The sequence below is a fragment of the Ursus americanus genome, chromosome 5 (genome assembly GCF_024610735.1).
Source record: "Ursus americanus isolate L20-20 chromosome 5, mUrsAme1.1.p, whole genome shotgun sequence".
NCBI lineage: Eukaryota > Metazoa > Chordata > Mammalia > Carnivora > Ursidae > Ursus > Ursus americanus.
In genome coordinates, this window is record NC_142131.1 from 16,324,945 (window position 1) to 16,349,601 (window position 24,657).

Below are 24,657 nucleotides of genomic sequence, written 5' to 3' on the forward strand. Positions count from 1 at the left end.
TTTCCCCCAAATAGAATGAAAAGGTATTAGGATTCTTAATGTCTCTTATCCTATGTGGTCTTGACCAAGCCTAAGTTCTCCTGTCTCTTGGTGAAGTCTGTAAACATTTACATTTCCTTACAGAAACTGTGTACTTTTAAGGATCACATCTTAGAATTTTGGAGAGGTCCTCACCCTGTTTGCATTTTCTTTATGCACTTGTCTTTATTTTCTCACTTTAAAATAATTGTAGTTTAATGCTAGGTTTGGATGTATAATTGTACTTTTTTTTTTTATGAGAAAAGACAAAAATGAAGCATTAGAGAAGAGATTAAAATAGAAGAGACTAAAGTGCTGAGAAGAGCCTCCTATATGAAACCCTGTGGAGACTGTAGATTAAATCCATGTAAATACAGTATCACTACTTGAAAAATGCGTGGTGTTTGAAAGGATCAAAGAAAACCACACCGAAACTTATAAGCAGTTATTTAAGTAGACCATACAATATGTGACCTTTTGTGTCTGCTTTTTTTCACTTAGTGTAATGTTTTTGAGGTTCATCCAAGTTGTAGAATGTGTCAGTTCTTTGTTCCTTTTTATGGCTGAATATACATACACACAATGCATACATACCCCAATTTGTTTATCCATTTATCCACTGATTGGCATGTGGGCTATTTTTATCCTTTGGCTGTTGCGAATAATGCCACTATAAACATTCATGTACAAGTTTCTGTGTGGACATATGTTTTCATTTCTTTTAGGTATATACTTAGGAGCAGAATTTCTAAATCATATGGCTATTCTGTGTTTAATTTTTTGAGGAATAGCCAAATTGTTTTCCATAGCAGTTGAACCATTTTGCATTCCTACCAGTAATGTACAAGGAGTCCTATTTCTCTGCATCCTTGCCAACACTTATTATTTTTATTAATTTATTCTTTGATTAAATCTATCTTAAGTGGATATGAAGTGTTTTTTCATCATGTATTTCTTCAATGACTAAATACTGAAAATCTTTTCATGTGCTTATTGGCTGTTCTTATATCTTCTTTGGAGAAACTATGCAGGTCCCTTGCCCACTTTTTATTTGGGTTTGTTTGACTATGTGTTGAATTATAAAGGCTCTTTATATATTCTCATTATTAATCCTTTATCAGGTATATGATTTGCAGAATTTTTCTCCATTCTTTAGGTTGTTCCTTGGCATTCTTGATAATGTTCTTTAGGGAACAAAAAAGATTATAATTTTTATGAAGTCCAATTTGCCTTTCACTTTTACTGCTCCTGCTTTTGGTGTCAAATCTATGAGTCTATTGCCAAATCTGAGGTTATGAAGATTACCTCTGTTTTTTTTCTACTGGTAATTTTATAGTTTTAGCTCTTATATTTAGGCCATTTATTTGAGTTAATTTTTGTATAGGAAGCGAGGTATGGGCCCAACTTCATTATTTGTATGTGGTTATCCATTTATCCCTGCACCATTTGTTGGAAACTGTTCTTTCCCTGTTGAATGGTCTTGTCAAAAATCAATTGGTTATGGGTGATTGAGTTTATTTCTAGACTCTCAGTTCTATTCTTTTGGTCTCTATTTCTGTCCTTAGGTCAATACCACACTCTTTTGGTTAGGGTAGCTTTGTGGTACATTTTGAAATTGGGAAATGCGAGTTTTGCAGCTGCATTTTACTTTTTTTTTTTTTTAATGTTTTTTTATTATATTATGTTAGTCACCATACAGTACATCCCTGGTTTCCGATGTAAAGTTCGATGATTCATTAGTTGCGTATAACACCCACTGCACCATGTAATACATGCCCTCCTTACTACCCATCACCAGCCTATCCCATTCCCCCACCCCCCTCCCCTCTGAGGCCCTCAGTTTGTTTCTCATAGTCCGTAGTCTCTCATGCTTCATTCCCTCTTTGCATTTTACTTTTTGAATATTGTTTTGATTACTCAGAGTCTCTTGTAGTCCCACGTAAATTTGAGGAATTTAGTTCTCTTTTTGGAGTATTGTTATCTTAATCATATTCAGTCTTCCAGTTCATGAACATAGGATGTATTTCCATTTTTTTTTTTTAAAGATTTTATTTATTTATTTGATAGAGACAGCCAGCGAGAGAGGGAACACAAGCAGGGGGAGTGGGAGAGGAAGAAGCAGGCTCCCACCAGAAGAGCCTGATGTGGGGCTCGATCCCGGACGCCGGGATCACGCCCTGAGCCGGAGGCAGACGCTCAACGACTGCGCCACCCAGGCGCCCCTATTTCCATTTTTTTTAGAGCTTTTTAAATTTCTTTCAGCAATGCTTTATAGTTTCCAATGTATAAGTATTTCACTTTCTTGGTTAAATTTATTCCCCAGTATTTTATTCTTTTAAATGCTATTGTAAATGAAATTATTATTATTTTTAGATTTTTAAATTTATTTATTTATTTATTTTGACAGAGAGAGACAGCCAGTGAGAGAGGGAACACAAGCAGGGGGAGTGGGAGAGGAAGAAGCAGGCTCCTAGCAGAGAAGCCTGATATGGGGCTTGATCCCAGAACAGCGGGATCACGCCCTGAGCTGAAGGCAGACGCTTAACGACTGCGCCACCCAGGCGCCCCAAAATTATTTTCTTAATTTCCAGATTGTTCATTGCTGCCATGTAGAAGCACAACTAATTGTGTTGATCTTGTACCCTGTAACTTCACTGAATTCATTATTAGCTCTAGTAGGTTTTTGTGTGTGTGTATGTGTGTGTGTAGAGTCTGTGGGATTTTGTATATGTAGAATCATGCCATTTGCAAGTAGAAATAGTTGTACTTCTTTCTACTTCTAAAAAGCTTTATCAATTTGGATGCATCTTATTTCTTTTTCTTGACTAATTGCTCTGGCTAGAATGTCCAGTACAGCGTTGAATAGCAGTGGTCATGCATTTTTGTCCTGTTCTTGATCTTAGGGGGAAAGCTTTCATTCTTTCACTAGTAAGTATGATATTAACTACGGGTTTTTCATAAATTCCCCTTACTGTGTTAAGGAAGTTCCCTTTTATCCTAGTTTTTGGGCATTTTTATCATGAGAGGGTTTAGAATTTTGTCAGATGCTTTTTTGGGCATGTATTGAGATGATCATGTGTTGTTTTTTTTTTTTAATTCTGTTAGTGTGGTATGCATTACATTGATTTTCATATGTTGAACTGCCATTGCATTCCCAATTTATATCCTGCTTGGTGATGGTGTATAATTTTTGTTGTTGTTGTTGTTTTTTGTGTTAAGTAAGCTCCATGCCCAGCATGGAGCCCAACATGGGGCTTGAACCCATGACCCTGAGATCAAGACCTGAGCTGAGATCAAGAGCTGGATGCTTAACTGACTGAGCCACCCAGGTGCTCCAGTGGTGTATAATTTTAGAATGTGCTCTCAGAGCTTGTTTGCTACTATTTTGTTGAGGAATTTTGTATATAGTCATAAGAGATATTGGTCTATAGTTTTCTTATGGTGTCTGTGTCTGGCTTTGGTGTCCGTTTAATGCAGACCTTATGAAAAGTGTTAGAAAGAGCTTCCTCTGTGTTTTTTTGGAAGAGTTTAAGAAGCAATGTTGTCAATTCTTCTTTTAGGGATTGATAGAATTCACTTCTGAAGCCATATGGTCCTGATTTCTCATTTGTTAGGCTGTTTTTATTAACTGATTCAATCTCTTGTTACTGGAATGTTAAGATTTTTTACTTCTTGAGTTAGTCTTGGTAATTTATGTTTTCCAAGGAATTCATCCATTTCATCTAGATTGTCTAATTTGTTGGTATAAAATTGTTTGTAGTATTTTCTTATAGTCCTTTTAATTTTTGTAAAATTAAACTACAGTTCCTCAAATGTATATGAAACTGCAAGAGACTTCCAGTAGCCAAAACAGTATTGAAAAAATAAATATGTGTCCCTGCTCTCATCTCTTATTTCAGTTATTTGCATTTTTTCTTTTTTCTTTCTTAGTCTAGCTAAAGATTTCTCATTTTTGTGATTTTTTTTTTTTCAAAAACTGACCTTTGGTTTTATTGATTCTCTTTTCTCTATTTTCTTTCTCTTGGCTATAATCTTTATTATTTCTTACCTCCTCTCAGCTTTGGGTTTTGTTTGTTGTTCTTTTTCTAGTTCCTTAAGGTGTGAAGTTGGGTTGTTGACATGAGATCTTTTTAAAATGGAGGTGTTTACAGCCATACATTTCCCACAGAACACTTTTTTTTACTGCCCCCTATACGTCTTGGTATGTTGTGTTTTTATTTTCATTTATCTCAAAGTATTTTTTGTGTCTCCTAGTGATTCCTTATTTGATCTACTGGTTGCTTAAGAGTATGTTGCTTAATTTCCAGGTGTTTGAGTTTTCCATTTTTCCTTCTGGTATTGATTTCTGGCTTCATTCCATTGTGGTCAGAGAAGATACTTTGAATGGTTTTGATATTTTTTTAAATTTGGAAATTGCTTTATGGCCTAACATATGGTTTATTCTAGAGGATATTCCAGTGCAGTTGAGAAGAATAGATATTCTGCCATTGTTGGATAGAGTGTTTTGTACATGTCTGTAAGGTCTAGTTGGGTTTATATTATTATTCAGGTCCTCTCCTTACTGATTTTCTCTCTAAGTGTTCTATCCATTATTGAAGCAGGCTGTTGAAGTTTCCAAATATTACTATATACTGTCTTTCTCCCTTCAATTCTGTCACTGTGTTTGCCTCATATATTTTGAGACTTTGTTGATTGATGTATATATGTTTATAATTTTTTTAAAAAATTATTTTTTTATTAAAGTATAACATAGTATTATATTAGTTTCAGGTATACAGTATAATGATTCAACAATTCTATACATTATTCAGTGTTCATCATGATAAATGTACTCTTAATACCCTTTATCCCTTTCACCAATCCCCCCATCCACCTTCCCCCTGGCAACCACCATTTTGTGCTCTTTTTTGTTTTGTTATTTAAATTCCCCATATGAGTAAAGTCATATGGTATTTGTCTTTGTCTGACTGACTTATTTCACTTAGCATTGTACACCCTAGATCCATCCATGTTGTTGCAAATGGCAAGATCTCATTCTTTTTCATGGCTGAATAATATTCCATTGTATATATACACCACATCTTCTTTATCCATTCACTTGTCTCTGGATACTTGGGTTGTTACCATATCTTGGCTATTGTTAACAATACTACAGTAAACATAGGGGTGCATATATCTTTTTGAACTAGTGTTTTTGTATTCTTTGGGTAAATACCAAGTAGTGAAATTACTGGATTATATGGTAATTTCATTTTTAATTTGTTGAGGAACCTCCATACTGTTTTCCATAGTTGCTGCACCAGTTTGCATTCCCATGAACAGTGCATGAGGGTTTCTTTTTCTCCACGTCCTCGCCATAGATGTTTATAATTGTCATATCTTTGTGATGAGTTGATCCTTTATCACCATAAAATGTCTTTCTTTGTCTCTTGCAACAGTTTTTGATGTAAAATCCATTTGTCTCATATTAATATTGTGAACTGGGCTCCCTTTTTGTTACTATTTGCGTGTAATACCTTTTTCTTTCCTTTCAGTTTCAACTTGTGTCTTTGGGTGTAAAATGAGTCTCTTATATGCAGTTTATGATTGTGTCATATTTTTTTTTAAATTCATCCTATCAATAGTTGACTTATTTTATTTTTTCAAATTTTTATTTAAATTCTAGTTAGTTAACATACAGTGCAGTATTGGTTTCAGGAGTGGAATTCAGTTATTTATTACTTATATACAAGACCCAGTGCTCATCATATCAGGTGCCCTCCTTAATACCCATCACCCATCTAGCCCATCCCCCTCCACCTCCCTCCATCACCCCTGTTTATTTTCTATCTTTAAGAGTCTCTTATGGTTTGTCTCCTTCTCTCCACCCCCCCATATGTTCATCTGTTCTGTTTCTTAAATTCCACATATGAGTGAAATCATATGGTATTTGTCTTTCTCTGACTGACTTATTTCACTTACCATAACATACTGTAGTTCTATCCATGTTGTTGTGAATGGCAAGATCTCATTCTTTTTCACGGATGAGTAATATTCTAGTATGTATATATACCATATCTTCTTTATCCATTCATCAGTTGATGGACATTTGGGCTCTTTACATAGTTTGGCTATTGTTGATAAGGCTGAATAGCTGTCTTTTAATTGATGAGTTTAACCCATTTACTTTTATAGTGATTATTGGTTATAAAGGACTTATTTCTGCCATTGTGCTATTCATTTTCTATGTGTCATGTCTTTTTTTTTGTTTCTCACTTCCTCAAGTGCTGCCTTCTTTTGTGTTTGATTTTTTTCTAGTATACCATTTTGATTCCCTCTTCATTAAATTTTTTTTTTTATTTGGGTAGAGTTGACACATTGTTGCATTGGCCTTCAGATGTATTCATTTCTTTTAATGTATATTTTTAGTTATTTTCTTAGTGGCTACTATGGGGATTACAGTTAACATCCTAAATTTATAAAAATTTTGTTTGAATTGATACCAGCTTAGTCTCAATTGCATGCATTAACTCTATTCCTTTCTAGCTTTATCCTCTCTTTTCAAATTGTGTCTTTATGCATTGTGTGGCCATTAACATAGATTTGTAATTATTATTTTGTGCGTGTCTTTTAAATGATATAGGAAATAAAAAGAGTTATATACCAAATACTAGGCTTTATATTTATAAATAATACTAAATAATCACTTTATCAGTGATCTTTATGTCTTTGTATGGCTTTGAGTTACTGTCTGGTATCCTTTCATTTCAGCCTTAAGTACTTCCATTAGCATTACTTACTAGTAGTGAATTCCTTTTAGCTTTTGTTTATCTGGGAATGTTGTAGTTTCTTTTTCATTTTTGAAGCATTGTTTTGCTGAATACCGAATTCCTGGTTGACATTTTTTTCCTTTCAATTCTTTAAATATATGGTCCTCCTGTCATTTGACCTTCATCGTTTCTGATAAGAAATAGGCCGTTAATCTTTCTTGAGGATATCTTGTGTTTGATGAATTGCTTTTCTCTTGTTGCTTTCAAGATTTTTTGTCCTTCCACAATTTGGTAATAATGTGGTGTGGATTTCTTTGTTTGTCCTCCTTAGAGTTTGTTGAGATTATTGGATGTGTATATTTCTATCTTTCATCAAATTTGGGAAGCTTTTGGACAATATTTCTTCAGAATTTTTTTTTTTCTGCTTCCTTTTCTTTCTCTTCTCCTGGGACTCCCATAATGTATATATTGATATGTTGATGGTGTCCCAGACGTCTCTTAGGCCCTGTTCATTTTGCTTCGATTTTATTTTTCTCCCCAGACTGGGCAATTATAATTGCTCTGCTTTCAGATGTGATGATTCTTTCTTTTCCTTGCTTATATTTGCTGTTGAATGCCTCTCATGAAATTTTTGTTTTATCTTTTGTACTTTTTAGCTCCATAATTTTCTACTTTGATCTTTTTAATGATTTCTCTTTGTTGATATTCCTTATTTGTTCATACATACTTTTCCTAATTTACTTTGGTTCTTTGTCCATGGCTTTCTTCAGCTCACTGAGCATATTTAAGGTAGTAAATTAAAGTCTTTGCCTACTAAGTTCAGTCTCTGGGCTTTTTTAGGATAGTTTCTGTCAACTTCTTTTTTTCCTATGAGTCAGTAGTATTTTTCCATTTGTGTGCTTTCTCATTTTCTTATTGATATCTATATTGTAATGTAATTCTAAATATCAAATTCTTCCCTCTACGCCAAGGATTGCTACTGTTACTTGATGAAGGCTGCAGTCATTCATTGGTTTAATGACTTTTCCACATCGTTTTTTTTTTTTTTGGTAGACTGTATTTCTTGTCATGTGTGGTCACTGAAGTATGTATTCTGTTACCTCTATGGTCAGCCAGTGACCTGACAGAGATTTCCTTAAAAACCTGGATCCAATGAGGGGAAAAAATTTTAAAGGGGTAGTATGTCTCTGTGACTTCCTTCAGTGATGCAAGCAGAGCAACCTGATGGGTTGAGCCAATGGCCAGGCCTCTGTGTTGGTCATACAGTGAACTGCCGTGTAGATCAAAACACAGTAAACTTTAGTTTTTAGAGGAGAAGGTCTTTAGTGTCTGCCCTGGTGCCAGAAAGCTGCATCAGGAATTTAGGCTGTTTTCCCAATGGTTACTTTTGGCAGGGCTTGCGGATTTTAGCTGCTATGTATAATGCTGAAATTCACTAAAACTTAGTCTCTTTCTTCATCAGGTACTCCCCTGGATGCTACAAGTGTTCAGCTAGACTCCAGAGTTCTGAAATAGTTGTTTCTAACAGGTATTTGTTTTGTTTTTGTTTTTGTTTTTACCAGCTTGATAATTGGTTTGGTGGAGGGATGATTCTAGAGCTTCCTACTCTGTCATCATCCATGACACCACTCCCTGCTGTGTTAATTTTTAAAAGTGTTCCAGTTCGGCAATAAGTTTCATGGTCACCCATTGGTAAGTAAATGACAAGAGCAAGAGAAAGAGATAAAAAGAATTTCTTATAGAAAGTATAAACCATGAGGATCATCAATAAATATTTATTGACTTCTCAAAGAAGATAAGCTGTCAGATGAATGCTATAGGTTTTTCCTAGTTTTAGTTCTATATAGTTTCTGCCCATTACGAAGTTTTTATACTAGTCTAGCATGGGTACAGTGAATGCCTTTTTGTTAGGGTTGACCAATCTCATTGATTTTTATCATGAGTTTAGATACAGGGTATTATAACATGTAAACTAAGAGGTAGAATCTGTGGAACAATTGTATGTCTTGTTCCTGACATGGGTACCATATTGTCTTCTTTCAACTTGATCCACTTCTCAAATCTGTAGGTGGGTCATGAACAATTGCTTCATGGCTGTGTGCAGTCTGCAGGCCTTATGTTGTGTAGGACTGCTATAGACAATGCTCTTTAATTGGGCAGAAGAGTTGCTTCATTGGCTTCCCTCCCATTTCAGAAAACTGAGTACATGCTGTTACTGCAGCATTTTGTCAATGCCAGCTCGAGGAGCAAGATCCTGAGATTGAAAATCAAACTAGGGGCTCCAAATGGTGATAAAGACCACTGCATTTTGACTATTGAGTCTGAATATATTTATAATCATATGGAGGTGTTTTTTTGAACGTGGGTTAGTATGCATTTATTCATTCTGGAAATTTACTAGACTTCACCTGATTTTAGAGTCCCCATTAAAGTTTTTGGCAACTACTTGGAAAAGTATAATAGAGTACGTTTGGGAAAAATGCTTTCAAGGGGAGATCTTGCATTGACTGGCTGGCTGACTATCTCTCCATCACTCCCACACAAACTCAGAATGCTAGAAGTGATAGCATATCTAATGTTTTTAAAACATAAGTGAATAAAAGTGGAAACGTGAAAATGACTTGTTTACTTTTTTTTGCCGTGTATTAAACATGCATACATTAATGTTAGTGAAATTAAAATAATTTCCTATTTCTCTAAGTAGCCACATTTTATGGTTGAATTTTAAACTGTAGAAAGCGGGTTGTGATGGAACTCCCATCAGAATATCAGCTGTATCATATGAAAGGACTGCATATATTATCTTAATAGTATTAAAACTTCTTTAAAACATTTTTAATTATAATCATTTTAATTATTTGTATAATCATCTACAAACCAAAATAGTTTTAATCTTTTCCATAGTTTTCCATGTGATTTTAATGCTGTGTACATTAGTATTGATGCTTGAATATTACTTTTGCTAGCATTAAAATTGTTAACACCGTAGCTTTGTAATGCATATTTGAATATTTAATTATGTTGCTATAAACAGCTTTGCTAATGTTATATTTTCAGTGAATATGATGGGCCTTCTGTTAGTGCTGGCATTTAAACAGTCTTGCTTTCTATTTTCCTATTGTATATACAATGCAAAGTATTCCCACCTGAGGTTTCCCCAAAATTTCACTTGGGAAACAGAACAAATTTGAAGGATGTTTTCTGTATGTTGCTCAAATCATGCTTTGCTTCGAATCAAGCCAAATGATGAAAACATAGTCCAGCCTCCTTTCCAGCAGAATGCAATTACCTCTAAAGCCTATAGTAAAAAGACCAACTAATTGAGAACACTTGTCTTTGTTTTCAGTTAGCAAAAATTCTTAATAAGAATGTCCATTTTCTAAATTCAGAAAGGTGGGTTTATTTTTAATGAATTAAAAGTTGGAAGCTCTGAAAATTAAAGCATATGCAGGTTACTCTCTTCCTCAAGGGGACTTATACTACTGCTGTGCTCGTGTGAAGTAATAATGAGATACCATAAGCAAACAGTAGATGATTCATGTCAGATGGTTCTTCAATAACGTTAGGGGGGAAAAAGCAGCTGATGTATGGGATATTGAAGGCAGATTAAGTTGTTAATGTATATTAGTATATTCTTAATTTCCTTTTAATTGAAAAAGACATATTGACTTTAATTAGAACCATTTCACAGGAACTGTCAATTAGCACATGTCAAACTAGTTAATTCAGAACAGAATTCTTTTAATTAGGGTCTGCTTTCCTTTAACTATGGGGCCAATGAAATCAGCCTTTCCTTATCTAGATTTTAAATGTCTCTAAGACGTATAATACAAATGTAGACTCTTATCTATTATTAGAAGCCCATATGGATAACATTAAAATGATGATGCTGGCATTGTTCATGCAGCACAAATCAGAGTCCCTTTATGACTGTTAGAAAAAAAATGGCTTTGAACAAAGACTATTTTAAATACCAGATTTATCCTACTTTAAAGAGACTACAAAATTTATGACATGCATGTTCACATTTAAAGTATTATTTAATATGTCTGCTCAAATAAATGGGCCTATTCAAACGTTTTGTGTGTTCTATCAGCCGAAGACACATAAAACATTGTCAAGCCATACAGCAACATTTTTTCCTTAAATGAACTGTAATCAAAAAGGGAAAACAGACTGAATGATTTTTTTTTGCACAACATAAAAATAGCATTGTTAACTTTCATTGCATCCAAAGATTTAATACGAATAGTTGATACAGTGACTAAACCACTAGTACTGAGCTAATGTGATCTTAGTAATCAGGCAGTGTAAAATCTGAAACTTGGCTTTTTCTTAATGTAGTGTGGAATTGGATCATCTTAGTTACACCTGCCATGAGGATGAGCATGTACAGTGAGCTTGGTGGGGCAGGGCTGTATGGTGTTTACCTACAAAATAGGTATACTCAACATTAGAAGATTTCTAAAAAATGATTTATTTATTTTAGAAAGAAAGAGAGAGCATGTGTGAGCACGCACGAGTGTGGGGGAGGGACAGAGAGGGAGAGAATCTTCAAGCTGACTCCTTGCTGAGCTCAGAGCCCAACACAGGGCTTGATCTCATGACCCATGAGATTGAGTTGAGCTGAAACCAAGAATTGATGCTTAATCGACTGAGCCACCCAGACTCCCCAAAAGATTTTTAAGTGGTTGTAGGGGAACATTAATGTGAAATCTAGCTTACTTTATCAGGTAAGATTTAGCCACTATTTTACTGAGTTAGAGTAAGCAAGGATTACAGGAATTAATAAAACAGAGTATATAATAAGCTAATGTCTGGATTCCAAAGAGAATTATCTAGTATGTAACCTCATATTTGTTCATTTTTGGTAGGTACATTTAACTTAATGATGACCATAGTGTTCCTTTCTAAAGTGTGCTGTAGTATAACTCAGTAACTACATTTGTGGCAGTTGAATTAAATGAGCAATTGTAGTAATCTACTTTTAGTTAACAGGCAAAACAACAAGAGCAGTAAAAAAAAGATGAAAAAAAAAGCAACCAAAAAAACCCCCTTTTTTTCCAGAGTTGACCTCTTTCTTCTGAACTGTTGTTCTTAGAGGTACCTCAGCTCTCTACTGTGTGTTTGGGAGACACAGCTTACATTTAGCAATTCCATATTTTGTTTAAATCTGTAGCTTTTAACTTTTTTTGGTGCCATGTAGTCACTTCAGTCTGTTATTAAAGATATTAGTCCTCTTACCAGAAAAATGGGCATGGGCATACATGCACTCAGTGTTTAGGGTGGGAAATCTTAATAAAAAATGATTTGGTACAGCTTGCTAAAGGAGAAACCTCAGTTGTAATTGACTAATTATAGTGTCACAGGCACTGTTCTTGGTCTGGGAACGTAACAGTGAGTAAGATGAGCTACCTTGACATCTAAGTAACCATGACAAATTATTTAAACATTTTCAGAAATTACTATGTGATTCTTTTTTCTTTTTTTTAAACCTTTTTTACTTTCTGAACTGGTTAAAAATTGACCTATATTTAGAAATCTTATACAAGTTTTAAATGTGACAAGATTGACAATTTTACATAAAAATTGCCTGAAAAATATAATTATTGAAACAGTAGATAAGACTAATTTTATAAGCTTAATTCAACAGATTTTATTAATCATTTCCATCTTAATTATAATTCTATCTTTGTTAATAATCTTAGGTGATATTAATACTACAGTTTTGGTCCATATTTTTGTTTATTTACTTAAATTATATAATTTATGATTATTTATGAAGAAGACATAAGGCATACTGGTAAAATTTTTACAAGTTGGTCTTATTTAAACTCTAAACTGTACAGATAATCTTGGGTGTGGTGCTAATGAATTTCTTGATTATCTGTGAGTCACATATCCATACTGTGCCAGGGTTTAAATTTGAACACACTTTTGAGAAATATCAACACATGCAGAATCTGTTATTCCACTAGATACTCTTAATTCCTTTGTATCTTCAGAGGGGTAATTTTCGGGGTGTGTGTGCACACACATTTAATCTCTAAGAGTCTACTGTAGAGCTTTTGAATATATACGTATAAAGTATACATACTTGGTGTGCTTTAGTCCCACTTTGCTCCTTGATTGTCTGTAGCAGTTTAAATTGCTTTGTCTATTTCAACATATATAAAGTTGACCTTCGGAGCATTTACCAGCAACAAAAATTTTGACCTTCGGAAATTTACAGGATACATGAGCCTTAACTTGGTTTAATGATCTTAATGGTATAGATAGTGTAGATTTTAAATATTGGTAAAAATAGGCAAAAATTATTCAGAGCATATGTTTGTGAATCAAAACCATAGCTACTTAACTCTGACCTGGTTAGCAGCATTTTAACAGATTATTTAAATTATTAGGAGCTATGATTTCAAATAGCTTTATCCAAATAGGAAAATTATAGAAATCACTGGAATGCTTTATGTAAAGGAAAGTAGCTTTCAGAATAAAATTTTTAATTGTTGGATTTTAAGAGTTAAATGGAAATTTTCTTAATTATTTCGTCCACTTCTAGATCCTAAATCAATATGGTATTGATTTTACTAGGGACTAAATGCACCATCCTGTATGTGGGATTTCTTTCTCCATACATATGTAGTTATCCCCACCCCTGCAACCCCTGACATACACACATCTTTTCTACCTAATGATCAACAGTTGTCTAACATATTAATTATATATTATATTATAATTTAGTAAATTTAATTTTTTATATCTTTAGTGAGAGTGTGTTCATGTATCTTTTGGGAAGTGACAGGGAAATATTGTACATATATATATATATATATTATCAGCCATTCTCAGGTTAGTTCGGGTCAGTACCCCAAAGTTTTATTAAACACCTCTTATTTTCAGAAACAGTTAATATTAGGCATTATCTTGTTGAACATTAGTTAAAATGTTTATTTGCCTTTCTTCTGACTATGTAGAATCTGTTAAAAACTAGTAATTTTCAGTAAACCAGCAGTTGCCTTTTTCAAAATTCTTTAGTGCTTTATAGTTGAAGGTTATTTCATTTCTTTCACTGATATCATTAGGGGTTCTGGCATATGGAAAATATGGGTTCAAAGTCCAGTATCAGTATTTAGTATCTTTGTAAACTTAGATAAATTGCCTAACTTCTGATGTTCAATTCCCTCCTCTGAAAAATGGGGATAATAATACCTACTTTATAATATTGTATGGATTAAATGGAATATGTAAAGGGATTATTAGCATCTTGTCTTTTACATACTCAATAAATACTGGTTCCTATCCCTTTCTCAGTTTTGTTGTACTAATTGCCTCTACTGAGAAATTTATTGTTAAATAAATTTACCCCTGGATGGAAATACAAATTGTTAACATGAATTTTCTACTATTTTGATAGTTAATAGATATTAACAGGGGAAATGTATCTCTGTCCTTGGTGCTTCCGGTGAAGCCAGCTGATGACAATTGTCTACTTAAGACCAGGAGTCCTTTCTTCACCATTTATGTGAAATATTTTATGACTATCAGTCAGTGAAATGGCTTTTAACAAAATACATTTGTTTATAATAGTTCAATGTAGAATATTCAAATATTCTTTTTTTTTTTTTCTTCAGTCAGCTGTACGCCCAATCTGGGGCTTGAACTCATGACCCCAAGATCAAGAGTTGCATGCTGTACTGACTGAGCCAGCTAGGCACTCCCAAATATTACTGAACAGCAATATTAGCTTCTAAAAATGTAAAAAAGATATATAAAAATAGCCTATAATTGTACCAGCTAGAGGAAATCACTGTAAATATTTCGGTGCACTTTCTATGTATGTGCTGAGAATTTTATTAGGTCATTACATTTTATTCATAATTGTGATTTAAATGGCTGCACAGTATTCATTTTTTAAACTAAGTTCTTTTTGAAGTTTGCATTTTTTCCTGCTCCAATAAGTAAATTTAGAATGTATATTTTTATATATATAAATTTTATATGCATTTCTTATTATTTCTTTAAGATAATTCTGAGGAGTAGAATTATTGGTCAAAGAAAATTAACATTAACATTTGATATATATTAACCCAAGTTGCTTTCTAGGAAAGTGTCAATTTATACTCCCACTATCCCCAAATACGACCTTCTGACAAAAGAGTGAATTGATTTTTGAATATACAGTTTGGCTAGTTGTTAAGTTAGTTGATTAATGTATAGTTTTTGGCTAATTGATTTTTGCCTAATTGATTCAGTTTGGCACTAATTTAGGAAGAGGCCAGATATCATTTTAATGACCCATGTGATCTCGCTGGGGATTTACTGAAGATAGCTTTTAATTTAAAAGTGATGTTTAAAGTAACATTTGGTGCAAGTGGTAGCTGGTATGCCAATTTGACTTAGTCATATTTTGATTTTTATATGTTATGAGGTCTCTTTGGGGCTAATTTCTATAGCAATTTTTAGAGGAAAATGAGATTCTTCTAATGTGCAATTAACATATTTGCATTATTGGTAATATATTGAGAGAAACTTAAGGGTAAAAGTCAGCTCATTTTATTTTGTAGTAAAATCAGAAATAGGAAAAATATGCTAACATGATAATATCTAATGAGGGAAATGTTCCATGCAGATGTCTGTTTTTCTATTAATCCCTAAAATGACTCCATGCTTTTATTTATATGGGTAACATCAGATACAAACATGTTACTAGGAATATATAGCCACTTACAAAAAGGATAAAAATAATATGAGTTTAGAATTTTACTAAATTGTGTTTTAAAGGTGATTTAAATCTTTAGATAATGTAAGATTTGAGATTTCAACAAAGATATAGTCTGCGTATGCTACTTCCTAGAGTTATTTAGGTATTTTTCTCTTGTTTAGCTGCATTTACCACAGCTTGTAACATAGGGAAATGAGAACTGGGTCCTGTATGATGGATCTTTTATGGGACACAGAGAAATATGATTTTACTTAGTTATTTTTTAAGCCTCTATCTAGGCACACTGCAACCAATATTACATTTATGATAGTATACAGATGATGGCATAAGCTCTCAAGCTAACAAAAAGGGCATGGAAAGGAAAAGAGAAAACACAATTTTTTGTTTTTGTTGTCAGTAGGAATTTTCATGTTTTCTTTGTACATTGGGCACCTTTTCATTTTTATTGTGCTACACCAATAGCATTGTTGCATTTCATTAACACCAACTTAGTGAAAATGAAAAAAAGAATATTTTGCTGCTCTTACTATTGTTCTAGATTTCTGTCCTGTAATACTTACCTTTTAAAGTTATGAGTTATTTCGGAATAGAAATGCTTTAAGGACATGTATTTTGTTTTAAGCTAGATTAGGCTGCTAAATAAAGTAAATTTGGACCTTTCTCTTCATGGTTGATAAATATGTTGTGGTATTAATACAGGCAAATACAAACAGTTGTTATATTCTGCACTTGTCATTTTCTCTACTGAATATGTGTCAGTGAAGGCACAGCTTTGGTAAGGGCTGGGGAGAGACATATACAGAAATGATCACACTTTTGCATTGGTAATAGCATCCTTCAGTCTTGAAACTCACAAAACAAGTAATAAGGTCACACCGCTAGCTACACATATTTTATACAAACTCTATCAGATTTGATAGTGACAGAGACAGGGAGTGTGGGTGTAGGGAGTTGGAAAGATGAAATAGGGAAAGATGTAGAAGAGAATAATGCTCTAGGCATTTGATTTTTAATTTGTAGAATCAACTTTTTTTTTCTCTTAAGTCTTGAACTTATGTTTGTAACTGAAGTTAATTTAAGCATAGTTGCCAAAATAATGAAATAAATCATTTATGACTTGATATCTTGTTTGTTATTGAATATTCTGATTAGGTGTAAGTAGGTCATCATATAGTTTATAAATCTTAATGCTTCGTCATTTGTGAATATGCCTGATATTAAAAAACCATATTATTTGCTTGGATTTTTCTTTGCTCTCGAGGATAAATGGGCAAAACATGAACTTCATTATGAATTTCTCTTAAAATTTTGATTTACAGTTTATTTTCTCAAGACTCAGTTTGAATTACAGAGATCATGTTCTACCTGTAACCTCTTATGGGAGGTTTCCAAATGAGTAAGTTGACCTTCTGGGATAAGAAATTTTGGGAGGTATTCGAAATTAATAGATGCTATTATGTTGGCTGCTGCTAATATGTTACAATTTATTCTTCAAAAAGCCCAGTTGAATGCAAGTGTCATTTGATGAGGGTTGGGGATAGACAATCATTTATAAGGCTGATGGTACTGTTTTGTCAGTTTCCTTTCCTTTCCTTTCCTTTCCTTTTTCTTTTCTTTTCTTCTTTTTTTTTTAACCTTGATAGGCACCAGGATCAACTTAAAAAAAGGTAATGTCAGGCTTAGGATTTTAGCAAATATACTTTAATGGATATGTCATGAGTTTTTGAATGGAGTGTGAGGATAAAAGTCAAAGATGTTGATTGTTTTTTGTAAAACAGGGTGCCTATAGTTAACAATATGATAGTTGAACTTTAAAATATGTTAAGAGGATAGATCTCTTGTTAAGTGTTTTTAGGACAGAACAAAAACAAAGACACAAGAGAAATACTAGGAAAGTTTTGGAGATAATAGATATGATTATAGTACCTTGATAGTGGTGATGGTATTAGGGGTGCATGCATATGTCCAAACCCACCACAATGCATACATTAAATATGTGTGTGCAATTTTTAAGTATATCAATTATACCTCAATAAAGGTAAGCAATGCATGTTGGTTGTATTTTAAAGATATATTCTGGAGAAGGAAGAGAAGAGAATTAAACAGATGAAGACAAAGCATTCAATTCTTGATGTAAGAGTTTATGAAAGGGAATGGCTTTATGATTCTCGGTTTCAGTCTGTTGCCTTCATGATGAGTGTGATACTGCTGATAATGATGTTGGTGTTCTCCTTGGCATTGAAAGGAATATCAAATATATTCTTAATAGTTTCTCATTAGACAGCTTTTCTTCTGCTGAAGCTACTGACTCACAGGGGGAAAAAAGCTCTTTGAGTGTAATCTACAAGTGAAAAACAGTTTATGACAGAGGAAGCAAAAGGGGAGGAGGTAAAGAGATGGCAAAAGTGGGGTGACACTGAGAGTAAACATTAGAGGAAGGAAGATGAGGGAGAATATATGGGATTAAAAAAAAGATTTTTCTCCTTTTTAACTAGCTGCAGCCTGGCTTCCTTTTGCATCCATCCTGCTGATCATCTCAAGCTACTAAAAAACTCTCTGATTCTGGTGCTAGTCTAGTTCCTCCAGACTTTTGCCTTTTCTATCCACAGGTATTTTAGGTTCACATGGCCATCATAACTATTACTGGTCTTTGTATTCCTCATTCCATTGTCATTTATTTGAAACCTTTCTTGAATATTCAAATATTCCCCACTTAGTTAACGAAACAGATTCACTGTCCATGATAATTCAATGTCACTTTATGCCAGGCATGTTCTAGGCTCTGGATGTGTAACAGTTAATGAGATGAAGTCTCAGTTCTTTTCAGGCTTACGCTAAAATAGAGAAGTATATATTTGATTTTCTGTGGGGAGAAAAAAAAGCAAGTTAAGGGGATAGAGAATAATGGACTGTGCTACTTTGGAAAGGGTTGTTAAGGAAGTTTTCTCTCTGGAGGTGATATTTAAACAGAAATCTGAGTGATGTGAGGGAACAAGCTATATGAGTTTTATGGCAGTAAGCACCTGGCAGCAGGACGAGACAAGTGCATAGACTTAGGTTTGATGTCTTCAAGGGTCAGCAGGAAGCGCAGCGGATGGATGGGGAGAGTGGTAGGAAATGAGGTTAAGAGTTGGGCAGAGGCAAATAATGAAAAGGCTGATAGACCACAGAAAAGTTCGTGGATTTTATTCTAAGAGTGATGGCAAGTCATTACACTTAGAGGGTTGAGATCAGGGAGGCAAGGTGGACTCACTTCATGCTAGGAATATTTTTTCAAATGAGAGCAGAGCTGCAGGATATCAGGAGAATTCTTAGGCACTTACCCAGTTGCATTTATTAATATAAATACTATAGTAAAAATGGAAGTGGTTGTTCAGGGACGGCTTATACTGAGTGACATTACTGAAGGTGTGTTTTACCTTTGGAAGAGTACTACAGTACCACGATGGGATAGATGACTATTTTCCCAGAAAGATTTCATTGATTTGTTCTTCTTGAGGCCAGTAGAAGTGAAGTCAGTGGTAGTGAATTCAGCAAATATTTTTGTGGGCTTTTTAAATATTGGACACTGTGCTGGATGCTGTTGCAAATGTTAGGCTGTGCAGGTATTTGTCCCCATTGTATAGCGAAGGATGTTGAAGCTCAGATGTCCTATTGTGCCACAACTGCCATAACTACTTGGTTATCTGAATATTCACACTAAAAGAGGCTTTTTGCCTGAATTGCTAGAATTAATTGCAACAGTGTAGATCTGGGTATTAATCATGTTTAATCAGACAATGTGCTGTTAAATTTCTAAGAATATATTGAAGGGGTAATTGAAAGCCTTGTCTTTTATTTTAAAACACGTACTTTCTAATTATGTTCTGGGAATTAAAGGACTACGTTTGTGGTCATTTTAGAAAAATTAGAAATACAATTTTTTAAACACACACATTCACACACTGTGACAACCTCTCTGCTTCCACCTTGTTAATGCCTCAGATAAACCCTTTTCCCAATGTTAAAAATGGATTCTGGTGGTACTGTTATTTTGTTTATTTATATAGTTGGAGAATGAGTAAATTTCACTTATTTTGTTTAGTGTTACCAATCATTTACACTTGCCCTAAGATAATTTATTACTTGCAAAATGAGTTTAGGAAAGTTAATAAATGTGTTTGGTAATTCATTCTATCTAGTGAAATTGTTACAGAGGTCATCTGAAGAGCTTAGTTCTGTAGTCTCTTGAGTAATAGAAATTTGAGGTCTTATGCTCTGATAGCCTATCTTTAGGGCATATTACTAAATCCAATATTTATTTGGTGTAATTCATCCAAAGAAAGAAAAGAAAATGCTTCCCCCTTGCCTTGGTAAGTTCCCTGCTTACAACAGAGGGTAAAAGTACATCTGTCTACAATGTCAGATGTTCAGGGGATATACTTCTTGTTATTTTTTTTGAAACTCAGTTTCTAGTTTGAACTTCTGCCCAGGTGAATGAAATTTTAATCTTAATTAGGGGTCTCTTACTTTTCCGTTTCTCTTGCCTCTGCTAATTCTTGGATGGAAGTGGTGGGTCCTACTAGACATTTTCATCTTTTCACAGTGGTGGCATTTGTAGAAATGCTCATCATTTCATTTTATTTCTGAAGTTATGGGTCATCATAGGTTGCTGCTCATTCCTCATTCTCATCCACAAGGTATTAGCTGGTAAAGCAATTCTTCTTAGAATTTCCATGCTACTGATAACATTGTAATCTTTCTGTGATCCCCAAACTCCACTGAGATATGGAGAATTCTGTGAGACTGGCCATTGTCTAAGCTTTGCTGGGTCTGAGTGGGGCCTGGGAAATTCTGAGGATAATACCTTGTTTGCCTCTTACATTATCCTTTCAGTTCTATGGGATATTCTGTACCTAGGAAGTAGGCCACAGATTGCCTCTGTTCTCTTGTAAGAACAATTGTCTAAATCCATCATTTCTTTGACTCTTCTTTTCCCCATTCAGGGACTTTTCATCAAGTCTAGAGGGTGAGGAAGTCTTGTTGTTCTTTGTTTTGTTTTTAGAGTGCTCTAAATCTGTTTTCTGTGCCAGATATTACAAATACATGGGCTGAATTTGACCCACAGGAGTGCATTTTACTTGTGAAGTATTTCAAAAACTGGGAAAATTCATGTAAAAATCTGAATTTCCAGATTTTTGGGAATGGGGCGGAAGGAATGATCTGGCAACACTGGACCCACATTTCTATATGGTAGAAATCAGCTGGAGCTGATTTCTTTAACCCTTAACAGGGTTTGCTCATTCTAATCCCCACATTCCCTTTTTTGTTTTACTCACCTGCCTGACTTGGTAAGCATATGTTTTGAATCCTTCCTATTATTCAAGGCCCGGGATTTTGAAGTTCATAGGTTAGGAAAAAGACTCCTTATTTCTACTTTCTGCTGTCACTGCTTTTCCTGAGGCGGAAGAATCTAAGAATAGGGGAAAAATTAGCTAGTGTTTAAAAACTGTTAAACCACCACAAGATATTATCAGAATTTTATTTTACTTATTTAAAAATGTTTTGTCAAGTTGATTTTTAAAATTCAGCTTTATTGAGGTGTAAATTATATAAAGTTCATCAGTTTTAGAGATGTAATCCAAACTGTTTTCCAAAGTTATTGTATCATTTTACATTCCCACTAGCCATGTATGAAAGTTCACCTGCTCCACAGTCTTGTTATCATTTAGTGTTATCAGTGTTTTAATTTTAGTCACTTGTAGTGGATATGTTGTATCTAGTAACATCTCATTGCGGTTTTAATTTGCATTTTCCTAATGAGTAAGGATGTTGAGCTTTTCATGCGTTTATTTTCCATTTGTATATATTTTTTTGAGAAGTGTCTGTTTAAATCTTTGGTCTATTTTAGGAAATTGAGTTCTTAACCTTATTTTCGAATTATAAGACCTCTTAAGTATTATGGATTAAAATCTTTTATCAGTTTAATCTTTTGCAAATATTTTCTCCCATTTTCTTAACAGTCTTTTGAAAAGGAAAAGTTTTTACTTCTTTAAATTTTTACTTTTGATAAAAGCCAATTTGCTGATTTTCTTTTTTTATAGTTCATGTCTTTTGTGTCCTATTACAAGAATTTGACCGAGGGTCACAAAGATTTTCTCATATGTTTTCTTCAAGAAATTTTATAGTTTTTGCCCTTATGTTTATGTCTGCAGTCCATTTTGGGTTAATTTTTATATAAAGTTTGAGGTGTAGGGGTAGAGTTTCATTTTTTTACATGTGACTATGTAGTTGATCCAGCTCTCTTTTTTAAAGAGACCCCTCTTTCCTCATTGCATTAATTTGATGCATTTGTTGAAAACTGGTTGATCATAGATATATTTTAACTTATATTCTGTACCATTGATCTATATGTCTTTCTTTTAGTCAGTATTAGACCATCTTGGTTATGATAGCTTAAATGTTAAGTTTTGAAATAAGATAGTCCTCTGACTTTGCGGTTTTGTTTTGTTTTCTTTTTTCAAGATTCTTTTAGCTATACTAGGTGTTTTGTATTTTCATATAAATTTTAATTTAAAAAAATTTTAAAAGGTAATCTCAGCAAAAAAAACCCAAAAAACAAAAAACAAAAAAACCAAAGAAAAAACAAAGTAATCTCTACCCCCAACCCACAACCCCAAGATCAAGAGTTGATGAGTCAGCCAGGCACCTCTTTTCATATAAATTTTAGAATAAGCATGCCAATTATTATAAAAAGGCTTACTAGGATTTTGAGTAGAATTGTATCAAATCTATAGATTAGTTTGGAGGAGAATTGGACCTCTCCATAAACATGGTATATCTATTCATGTGTGTAGATCCTTAATTTTTATCAGCAGTGTTTTAGTTTTCAGTGTACAGATCTTGCACACATTATGTTACATTTATTCCCAATTATTTCCAGTTTTTTTTTGTTGCTATTGTTTTTTTTTTAAAGATTTATTTGAGAGAAAGAGAGCCTGTGCGCAAGTTGTGGGGGAGGGGCGGAGAGAGAGAGGAAGAAGCCGACTCCCCAATGAGCAGGGATGCGTGCGTGAGCACCCCCGCCCCGCCCCGCCCCCCATGCCGGACTCGATCCCAGGGGCTTCATCCCAGATCCATGGGTTTATGACTTGAGCCAAAGGCAGGCGCTTAACCTTAACCGACTGAACCACCCAGGCGCCTGTTTTGTTGCTCTTGTTAAACGGTATTGCTTTTTTAATTTCAGTTTTCAATTGTTTGTGGTCTGTAGAAATAAAGCTGATTTTTGCATGTTGACTTTGAATCCCAGCCTTTTTCTTATATGTATGACTTTAGTAGTAGATTTTTTCCCTAGATGTCTGTTATCAGGTTGAGGAAGTTCCTTTTTATTTCTAGTTTGCTGAGAATTTATTATAAATGTGTGTTGTAGTTTGTCAAATGTTTTTTATTTTCATCTTTTGAGATGATCACATGTATATTGTCAATATGGTGAATTACACTGATTTTTCAAAAGTTAAATTTTATATTTTTGAAACAGATGCTTTTTCTATATTTTTTGAGATTTTTTTCCTTTGTGTGTGTGTTTTTTTTTTTTTTAGTTAATATGATGGATGAATTACATTGACTGATTTTGAATGTTAAACCAACCTTGCTTTTGTGGGATAAATTCCATTTGATCATTATGTATTGTGGGATTCACTTTGCTAAAATTCTGCTAAGGAGTTTTGCATTTTTTATTCATGATGGATATTGGTTTTTGGATTTCTTGCAGTATCATTGCTTGGATTTTTAGAATGAGTTGGGAAGTGTTTCCTTTGATTCCATTTTCTGGAAGAGTTTGTGGAGACTTGATGACATTTCTACCTTAAATGTTTGATAGAAGTAATCATTGAGGCCACATGGACCTGGGATATTCTTTGTGGCGGGGTTTTAAAAGGTGTAGGAGTACCAAGCTCTGGTAATTTGTATCTTTCAGGGAATCTATTTCCTCTGATTTGTCAAATTTACTGGCATAAAATATATTATGATTTTTTCTTACTATTGTTTTAATGTCTGTAATACCTATGGTGATTTACCCTTTTCTATTTCTGTTATTGGTAATTTGTATCTTCTCTTTTTTTCCTTGACTAGTCTAGCTAGTTTATAATTTTTATCAATCTTTTGAAGACCCAGCTTTTTATTTTATTGGGTTTCCTTTATTGTTAGACCTTCTTCTATTTTACTGCTTTCTAGTCTTTATTATTTTCTTTCTTCTGCTAATTTTCTATTTAATTTGCTCTTTTTTTTCTTAAAGTGGAAGATACTCCAAATATTTTATTGTTATCAATTTGTAGTTTTAATTCTGTTGAGAGCAGAGAAATTACTTTGCATATTAATTCTTTTAAATTTATTGAAACCTTTTTTATGGCCCAGTTTATGAGATGGTTTGGTGAGTATTTCATATCTACTTCAAAAGAATGTATATTTTGCTATTGTTAGTTGTAGTGTTGTTCGTTCTATACGTGCCAATTAAGTCAAATTGGTTGATAGTATTGATAGCTTTAGTGATTTTCTGTGTATTTGTTCTATCCAGTTATTGTAAGAGGGGCATTGAAATCTCTAGCTGTAATTGCAAAGTTGTCTAATTTTTTCAAGTCTATTAATTTTGCATTATGTATTTACATGCTCAGTTATTAGTTACCTACACCTTTAATATTGTTTTGTATTCTTGATGCAGTAATCCTTTATCATTATGCAATGTTTATTTTTATAATTGGTCATATGCCTTGAACTGAAGTCTATCCTATCCGCTATCAATACAGACTCTCCAGCTTTCTTTTAACTAGTGCTTATGTGGTATATTTATTGCACTTTTTACTTTTGAACTATGTGTGTCTTTATATTTCAAGTAGATTTTCCATCTTTTTTCCTTCCTTAATTTAAACCCAGTCTGGCAACCTCTAATTTAATTATTGCTATGGTTGTAAATATATCATCTTTCTATTTTTTTTCCATTTGTTTCATCCTCTCTTTTGATGATTTATTAGCTATCTACCTCTTTGGTTTAAAGTTCTAGTGATACTGTGTGTTTAAAATGCATCTCTTGGGGCGCCTGGGTGGCTCAGTCGTTAAGCCTCCCTTCAGCTCAGGGCGTGATCCCAGTGTTCTGGGATCGAGTCCCACATCGGGCTCCTCTGCTGAGAGCCTACT

At 33.7% G+C, this 24,657-nt stretch overlaps 1 long non-coding RNA gene across 4 annotated transcripts in view; it reads left to right on the forward strand.

Moving 5' to 3' along the window:
* The window catches only part of LOC123791474 (uncharacterized), a 139,793-nt gene that overhangs the window by 77,739 nt on the left and 37,397 nt on the right, over positions 1–24,657 (forward strand). For all 4 annotated transcript variants that reach the window (XR_015724393.1, XR_015724394.1, XR_015724395.1 and 1 more), the window contains one exon: positions 8,330–8,459. This is a non-coding gene — a long non-coding RNA (uncharacterized LOC123791474). The remainder of the gene's footprint in view (positions 1–8,329; positions 8,460–24,657) is intronic.